At 42.6% G+C, this 9,281-nt stretch overlaps 1 protein-coding gene and 1 pseudogene across 2 annotated transcripts in view; one reads left to right on the plus strand and one right to left on the minus strand.

Moving 5' to 3' along the window:
* GABRB3 (gamma-aminobutyric acid type A receptor subunit beta3) overlaps positions 1-9,281 on the plus strand; it is a 298,302-nt gene that overhangs the window by 166,472 nt on the left and 122,549 nt on the right. The gene's annotated exons all lie outside the window — the stretch shown is intronic.
* On the minus strand, positions 2,146-3,777 carry LOC112808807 (translation initiation factor eIF2B subunit beta pseudogene; annotated as a pseudogene).

Below are 9,281 nucleotides of genomic sequence, written 5' to 3' on the forward strand. Positions count from 1 at the left end.
TCATGGGAATCAGTTGTTTGAAACTCTGGTTTAAGCAAGGGGGTGATCAGTGATCTTTTTTTTTTTTTAAAGATTTTTATTTATTTATTTGAGAGAGAGAGAATGAGAGATAGAGAGCATGGGAGTGAAGAGGGTCAGAGGTAGAAGCAGACTCCCTGCTGAGCAGGGAGCCCGATGTGGGACTCGATCCTGGGACTCCAGGATCATGACCTGAGCCGAAGGCAGTCGCTTAACCAACTGAGCCACCCAGGCACCCTTTTGTTTTTTTAAAGATTTTATTTATTTATTCATGAGAGACAGAGGAGGAGAGAGAGAGAGAGAGGGAGAGAAAGAGAGAGAGAGAGAAGCAGAGGGAGAAGCAGGCTCCCAAGGAGCAGGGAGCCCAATGCGGGACTCGATCCCAGGACCCTGGGATCATGACCTGAGCTGAAGGCAGACGCTTAACCATCTGAGCCATCCAGGCGCCCAATCAGTGATCTTTACCAAGTTTTCAGCTCATACAAATGAGTAAATGTCACTAATTTTAAAAATTAACTCAGAAAGAGCAAGCAGGCTTAGGAAGGACAATGATTTCATTTTTGGTTATGTTGTGTTTTACCTGTTCTAGAGCCTATTGGGAATAGGAGGCCCAGCTCTGGAAAGAGGTCAGTGTGAGCTTGTTAGAAGTGTTAGTACAGGTATCCTAGGGTTGTAAATGGGTTTTCCAACCACAACATAGGGGCTGCAGTGTATTCGGATAATATCCATCTTTAAGGGCACTTAGAGGGATGACGTCTCTAAGAAGAGGCGGGGTTGAAGAGAGGTTATAGAAACTGAAGAAAAGCAGATACCATGGAGTGTGTAGTTAGCAGTAAAATGCATGCAAGAGGACCAACGAAGTAAGCACAGAAGCACACCCTGTGGACACATTGTCTGTGCAGAGGAGTGGAGGAGGCCAGAGTAACCTGAGGAGGTGTGAGAAGTGAGGTGAGGAAGGCACTAAGTAAGGCCACTTGGCCAGCACACTAGAGGAAGGAACACAGGCACTTACTACCATCATTGACTGTGAAACACCTTCTTCTCCCTCCTGCCTTAGTAAACAGGATATTACCTGAGTGGTAAAACCAAGTAGATGCACCTTTAACTCCAGACCGTTCTTAGTCTCAACTGGGGCTGCTGCCTATTTACGCCTATTTTCCATTCTCCCGGGGCCGGTGAAGAACTGGGCCTGCTGATGCTGCATGGTTTTCAGGTGCTTTGGTTGATTTCTCCCAGCAGCAACTCGCTGGAAGAAGGTGCCTGCATTGGCCTTGCCCTCAGACCTGTTCACAGCCCCAGCATTCTCCCCGATGCCTTTGCGGTGGTCTCACGCAGAGTGGCTATCTTCCCTCTTGGCTGTGCTCTGGGCCTCTTTCCCCACCGTCTGTGCTCACACCTTTCCAGCCCTGCCCCCCCACTTTCCTGAGTGCTTCTGGTGCCTGGGGACTTTCTCCCAGTGCCGAGTTTGCTGTGTGAGGCGCTGCGTGGGGAGGAAGTCCTGGACCTCAGGATTAGCCGGCAGATGTCCTGATCTGAAGGAGGCCAGGCATGCTTTGATTCAGGAGCTGAGTCAGACTAATTGGCCCCTTGACATCTTTCATGTGAATGTGCTCTGCGCCCTGCGGTTTTCTCCACCAGCTTGTTCCGGATGATGGGATTTGTCTTCACTGCAGACAGGGGACATAGCAAACTAGCAGAAGATCCCTACACAGTTGTTGAGTTCCTATTGTTATGAGAACAACTGCTCAGAGAATAGTGCTTTTGCCTCCGGGCCTTAACTTCTTCACTGGCATACCAACTAAAATAGCAGCTGATGATAGTAACTTCATGTTTGGATCTTTTTGAATCATCAATAAATGGCAAAACTAAACATCAGTTCACCCCTTTAATTACTTCAGCTGTGAAATTAAGAAAACCTTCCAAAGCAATCTGTAAGATACTGTAAAAACTGAATATGTACATACATATATATTTATATTATTATATTATTTTAAATAAATATATAATATATATAAGTAAATTATATATAAAAATATATAATATATATTAAAATATTTATATACAAACATATATTTACATATGTATTTATTTATATAATTTTTTTTAAACAGAGATTTTGCCCCCCCCTTTTTTTTTCTTTAAGAAGCTTTTATTGGCACAGCCCAGGAAAAGGTGTGGTAGCCATTTCTGAGCAAACACCTGTATCCCAGCAAGGTCTTCAGTGTTAAGTTTAACACCCCACTGAACCAGAAAGTTTAAGTTCCTGAAACTTAAGTTCCAGACTCCTCAGATCACTAAGAGGTTAAGAGGTTCCCCCACCAAAAAAAATTTTAAGTAAACTCTATGCCTAACGTGGGGCTCAAACTCACGACCCTGAGATCAAGAGTCATATGCTCTACCAACTGAACCAGCCAGGTGCCCCAAAAGACTCCAAAATTTATAGGTCAAACCCTCCTGCTTCTGTTAAGATCAGAAAGGCAAGAGATAGTCCTGAATGTGCATCCTTGTTATGGGATGACTAAAAGGGCAGGAAACAGTATTAAGTTTTTTCAGATTGACTCCAGGTCACTCCCCATTACAAGGACAATGTTTTCAGCAGTCACACTGAAGTCCCTCTCCATTCTGTATCTGGCTAAGCAGCTTCTGCTTAGGACAGGTGGTGGTCATAGGACATGATCATCAGGATGGTAGAGTTCACTCATCAGGCGGTAGATGTAGGAAGGTGCATTCCCACCAGTGTTGGAGATAAAGAGGGTAATGAGCTCTGGGGGGACTAAGTCAAACACAGGGCAGTGAATGCTGACCTTCTCCAGAATGTCCTCTTCTGTGAAAGGCAGGACTTCTTCAGAAGCCACAAACTTGTGAAATGAATCTTCTTCATTGGGGAACTGTGGGGAAAGCTTGAACATGGGAGCACACACACGATGAGCAGGGTGGAATGGCGTTTTGCTGCCAGTGCTAGAGTTTGAGTTCCTGTCACAGCTCTCAGGGCACCGTTGGCCAGGATGGTCTTTGTGCCAATGATCACCTTGTTGACTCTTGACATAAGGGCAAAAATGGCAGCATCAGTCATGACAGTTGTCTCAATACCTGCTTTGGATAAATTCACTGCCATTTCATGACCCTGACAGAAAGGAGCACACTCTGCCACAATGACATGGAATTTCCTCTCTCAGGCAGCCTCTTTGAGGAAGGCCGCAACTGTCCAGAAGAAGCCAATGGTCATGATCACCTAATTGGAGTGGATGTGCTCCAAAGCCTGGGCCTCAGTGTTCTCTGTAGTCCCTTCCAGTTCCACAAGCATCTCATTAATTGCCTCAATGATGTTGGACTGGAGTTGGGCATAAGGGAAGCTGAAATCCTCGCTCAGGACTTCAGATGTCAAGAGTTTGTGCAAGGACTTCTGCTGATCGCTCTCATCGCTGCTCCCGTGGAGTCTGCCATACTCCTCCCGGATGATCCTGAGCATTCTCCTCACCATGTTGCCCACCGTGGTCTCTGAGGGCTGCACAGCCGTCATCCTCTGGCCCTCTCGGCGGATCAGTTCCATCAGTTTTTCTGCGTTGCTCCAGCGGTGGTCTGTGATGATCCGGCACAGTAGCCCCAGGGTCTCTGGAGCCATGTCTTCGGAGCTGCGCCGCCTGCCGTCCGGCTTCAGGGCCTCCACGAAACTCTCCATGCTCTCGTACAACTCCGAGCCCTTAGCCACGGCTCCTGGCATCTTGAAAAAAGCCGCCTCGCCGGCGGAATCCACACCTGTACGACCTCCGTCCTTCTGGAGCTTTGCCCCCCTTTTTAAAAAGGTTCATTTATTTTTATTTTAGAGAGTGTGGGGAGGGCGCAGAGGGAGAGAGAGAAAGAGAAAAGCCTCAGACTCCCTGCTGAGCGCAGAGCCTGACCCAGGGCTCAGTCCCAGGACCCTGAGATCATGACCTGAGCGGAAATGGAGTCAGACGCTCAATGGACTGAGCCACCCAGGCGCCCCTTTATTTATTTAATTACATGTATTTATATATATGTATATTTATGTATTGAATTTTTAAATACATCTTACAGGTTGCTTTGGAAAGTTCTTAATATTTATATATACAGTTGACCTTTGAACAACATAGGTTTGAAACTGCCTAGGTCCATTTATACATGGATCTTTTTCAATAAATACAATACTGTAAATGTATTTCCTCCTCCTTATGATTTTCTTAACATTTTTCTCTACTTACTTTATTGTAAGAATACAATATGTAATGCATATAACATAGAAAATATGTGTTAATCAACTCTTTAGGTTATTAGTAAGGCTTCTGGTCAGTAGGCTATTATTAGTTAAGTTTTGGGGGAGTCAAAAGTTATACACAGATTTTTGATGGTCTTGGGGGTCACTGCCCCCAACCCTCGTGTTGTTTGGGGGTCAACTGTACATAAAAATGAGCCTATATATTTTTATATATAGTATAAATATAAACATTTTTAATCTATATATAAGTATATATTATGTATAAGTGTATACACAAAAATACAGAAATATATGTAGCAAAATAACTTTCTTTTTGATGCGTATATTACTCAGGACCTTGTGGCTGTGCATCAAATTGGAAAGCTCATAGTCTAGGGCTGTTGGGCAGCTGGTTGCCGAAGCAGTCAGTGTGACTCATGGATTACACAAGCCTTCTTGTCCATTATAGCTCCCTTTATTATCTGCCTAGTCTTTACCTGCCCTTCCTATCTCATAATTAAAATTAACAAGTGAACTAAAAATAGCTTGTAGCATAACTTACTTTGTACAAACCACTTTTCTTAACACTTTGCCTATATTCTCAAGATATCCATATGAAGATGTCAGTGTTGCCTCCTATCTAACAGCTTCTCACTTTCCTTTCAATTTGCTCAAAGAATCTCAGTGTTGTTCATTTATTCCACTCAAATGAAGACACCTCAGATATAAATTCTGAAGTCTTAGCATCCCCTTCCCCTTGTTAGTGATTTGGTTAGATGGTGATCATACAATCCAGTTTTGGCTAGAGATGTGAGCAGCCTGATAAGCTTCCTGGGAAATTTGTCTTTTTAACAAGAGTCATGAGGAAGACATGGTACTATATGGAAGCTGTGGTATGCCATATGTGATGTGATGATTTGCTCTCCATTGCCATATTACAACTAAGGAATGCTAAACTGAGGGATAGACAGTTTCTGAGAAAAAGGAAAATTAAAGGTGATTCCAGGACTGCCAAGCAGTCCTACTTCAAGGTTCCATAGGGAGATGTATTAGTTAGCTATTGTCACAATTATGCTGCATAACAATCTGCCTAAAATGCAGTGGCTCAAAACTACAATTATTTTTTCAACTTCACATGTCTGTAGGTTGGCTGAAGGGTTGAGTAATCTAGACTGCACTCATGTAGGCTTGGCTCCAAGCTACAAATTAGGTTCAGGTTTACACCATGTATCTTTTAACTTCTGGGCAAACATACTTGCAAGAGAGCAAGCCGAAGCATGCAAGCACATTTCAAGTTTTTGCTTAAGCCACATCCTCTAATGTCACAATGGCCAAAGCAGCCATAACCACATCTACAATAAGTTGGCAGGTATGCATCCCTGGTGAAAGTCTCTGCAGAGTCTTGTGACAAAGGATATGGGTGCAGGAAAGAGTGAAAAATTGGCAACAATATCACAGTCTACCAAAGAATATAATTTTCCTTATTATTTTTTAAGTCTTTATTGTTATGTTAATCACCATGATTACAAAATTAGTTTTTGATGTAGTGTTCCATGATTCATTGTTTGTGTATAACACCCAGTGCTCCACATAGAATGTGCCCTCTTTAATACCCATCACCAGGCTAACCCATCCCCCCACCACCCCTCCTCTCTAGAACCCTCAGTTTGTTATTCAGAGTCCATCGTCTCTCGTGGTTCGTCTCCCTCGCCGACTTACTCCCCTTCATTCATCCCGTCCTGCTATCTTCTTCTTCTTTTTCTTTTTTAACATATGTTGCATTATTTGTTTCAGAAGTACAGATCTGTGATTCAACAGTCTTGCACAATTCACAGGGCTCCATAGCACATACCCTCCCCAATGACTATCACCCAGCCACCCCATCCCTCCCCCCCCCCACCACTCCAGCAACACTCAGTTTGTTTCCTGAGATTAAGAATTCCTCATATCAGTGAGGTCATATGATACATGTCTTTCTCTGATTGACTTATTTCACTCAGCATAATACCCTCCAGTTCCATCCACGTCGTTGCAAATGGCAAGATCTCATTCGTTTTGATGGCTGCATAATATTCCATTGTATATATATACCACCTCTTCTTTATCCATTCATCTGTTGATGGATATCTTGGTTCTTTCCACAGTTTGGCTATTGTGGACATTGCTGCTATAAACATCAGGGTGCACGTACCCCTTTGGGTCCCTACATTTGTATCGTGGTAAATACCCAGTAGTGCAATTGTTGGATCATAGGGTAGCTCTATTTTCAAGTGTTTGAGGAACCTCCATACTGTTTTCCAGGGAGTTGCACCAGCTTGCATGTCCACCAACAGTGTAGGAGGTTTCCCCTTCTCCTCATCCCCGCCAACATCTGTCGTTTCCTGACTTCTTAATTTTAGCCATTCTGACTGGTGTGAGGTGGTATCACATTGAGGTTTTGATTTGGATTTCCCTGATGCCAGTGATGTTGAGCAATTTTTCATGTGTCTGTTGGCCATTTGGATGTCTTCTTTGGAAAAATGTCTGTTCATGCCTTCTGCCCATTTCTTGATTGGATTATTTGTTCTTTGGGTGTTGAGTTGGATAAGTTTTTTATAGATTTTGGATACAACCCCTTTATCTCATATGTCATTTGCAAATATTTTCTCCCATTCTATCGGTTGTCTTTTGGTTTTGTGGACTGTTTCTATTGCTGTGCAAAAGCTTTTTATCTTGATGACATCCCAATAGTTCATTTTTGCCCTTGCTTCCCTTGCCTTTGGCGAAGTTTCTAGGAAGATGTTGCTGCGGCTGAGGTCAAATAGGTTGCTACCTGTGTTCTCCTTTAAGATTTTGATGGACTCCTGTCTCACGTTTAGGTCTTTCAACCATTTGGAGTCTATTTTTGTGTGCGGTGTAAGGAAATGGTCCAGGTTCATTCTTCTGCATGTGGCTGTCCAACTTTCCCAACACCATTTGTTGAAGAGACTGTCTTTTTTCCACTGGACATTCTTTCCTGCTTTGTCAAAGATAAGTTGACCATAGAGTGGAGGGTCCATTTCTGGGCTCTCTATTCTGTTCCATAGATCCATGTGTCTTTATTTGTGCCAGTACCATACTGTCTTGATGACAGCTTTGTAATAGAGCTGGGAGTCCGGAATTGTGATGCCGCCAGCTTTGCTTTTCTTTTTCAATATTCCTCTGATCCCCAATATTCCTCGGGGTCTCTTTGGTTCCATACACATTTTAGGATTATTTGTTCCATTTCTTTGAAAAAGGTAGATGGTATTTTGATGGGGATTGCATTGAATGTGTAGATAGCTCTAGGTAGCATTGACATCTTCACAATGTTTGTTCTTCTAATCCATGAGCATGGAACGTTTTACAATTCTTTGTGTCTTCTTCAATTTCTTTCACGAGTATTTTATAGTTTTCTGAGTACAGATCCTTTGCCTCTTTGGTTAAATTTATTCCTAGGTATCTTATGGTTTTGGGTGCAGTTGTAAATGGGATCGACTCCTTGATTTGTTTCTCTTCTCTCTTGTTGTTGGTGTATAGGATTGCCACTGATTTCTGTGCATTGATTTTATATCCTGCTACTTTACTGAATTCCTGTATGAGTTCTAGCAGTTTTGGGGTGGAGTCTTTTGGGTTTTCCACATACAGTATCATATCATCTGCAAAGAGTGAGAGTTTGACTTCCTCCTTGCCAATTTGGATGCCTTAGATTTCTTTTTGTTGTCTGATTGCTGTGGCTAGGACTTCTAATAATATGTTGAATAGCAGTGGTGACAGTGGACATCCCTGCCGCCTTCCTGACCTTAGGGGAAATGCTTTCAGCTTTTCCCCATTGAGAATGATATTCGCTGTAGGTTTTTCATAGATGGCTTTTATGATATTGAGGTATGTACCTTACATCCCTATACCCTGATGAGTTTTGATCAAGAAAGGATGCTGTACTTTGTCAAATGCTTTTTCTGCATCTATTGAGAGGATCATATGATTCTTGTTCTTTTTTTGGTTAATGTCTTGTATCATGTTGAATGATTTGTGGATGTTGAACCAACCTTGCAGTCCAGCGATAAATCCCACTTGGTCATGGTGAATAATCCTTTTAATGTACTGTTGGATCCTATTGGCTAGTATTTTGGTGAGAATTTTTGCATCCATGTTCATCAAGGATATTGGTCTGTAATTCTCCTTTTTGATAGGGTCTTTGTCTGGTTTTGGGATCAAGGTAATGGTGGCCTCAAAAATGAGTCTGGAAGTTTTCCTTCCATTTCTATTTTTTGGAACAGTTTCAGGAGAATAGGTATTATTTCTTCTTTTTTTTTAAATTTTTTTATTGTTATGTTAATCACCATATATTACATCATTAGTTTTTGATGCAGTGTTCCATGATTCATTGTTTGTTCATAACACCCAGTGCTCCATGCAGAACGTGCCCTCCTCAATACCCATCACCAGGCTAACCCATCCCCCCACCCCCCTACCCTCTAGAACCCTCAGTTTGTTTTTCAGAGTCCATCATCTCTCATGGTTCGTCTCCCCCTCTGACATACTCCCCTTTTCTTCCTCTCCTGTTATCTTCTTCTTTTCCTTTTTTCTTATAATATGTTGCGTTATTTGTTTCAGAAGTACAGATCTGTGATTCAACAGTCTTGCACAATTCACAGCGCTCACCGTAGCACATACCCTCCCCAATGTCTATCACCCAGCCATCCCATCCCTCCAACCCCCAACCACTCCAGTAACACTCAGTTTGTTTCCTGAGATTAAGAATTCCTCATATCAGTGAGGTCATGTGATACATGTCTTTCTCTGATTGACTTATTTCACTCAGCATAACACCCTCCAGTTCCATCCACGTCGTTGCAAATGGCAAGATCTCATTCCTTTTGATGGCTGCATAATATTCCATTGTGTATATATACCACATCTTCTTTATCCATTCATCTGTCGATGGGCATCTTGGCTCTTTCCACAGTTTGGCTATTGTGGACATTGCTGCTATAAACATTGGGGTACACGTACCCCTTCGGGTCCCTACATTTGTATCTTTGTGGTAAAT

The sequence above is a fragment of the Callorhinus ursinus genome, unplaced genomic scaffold (assembly GCF_003265705.2).
Source record: "Callorhinus ursinus isolate GAN/ISIS: 27379988/994484 unplaced genomic scaffold, GSC_fseal_2.0 scaffold78, whole genome shotgun sequence".
Lineage (NCBI taxonomy): Eukaryota > Metazoa > Chordata > Mammalia > Carnivora > Otariidae > Callorhinus > Callorhinus ursinus.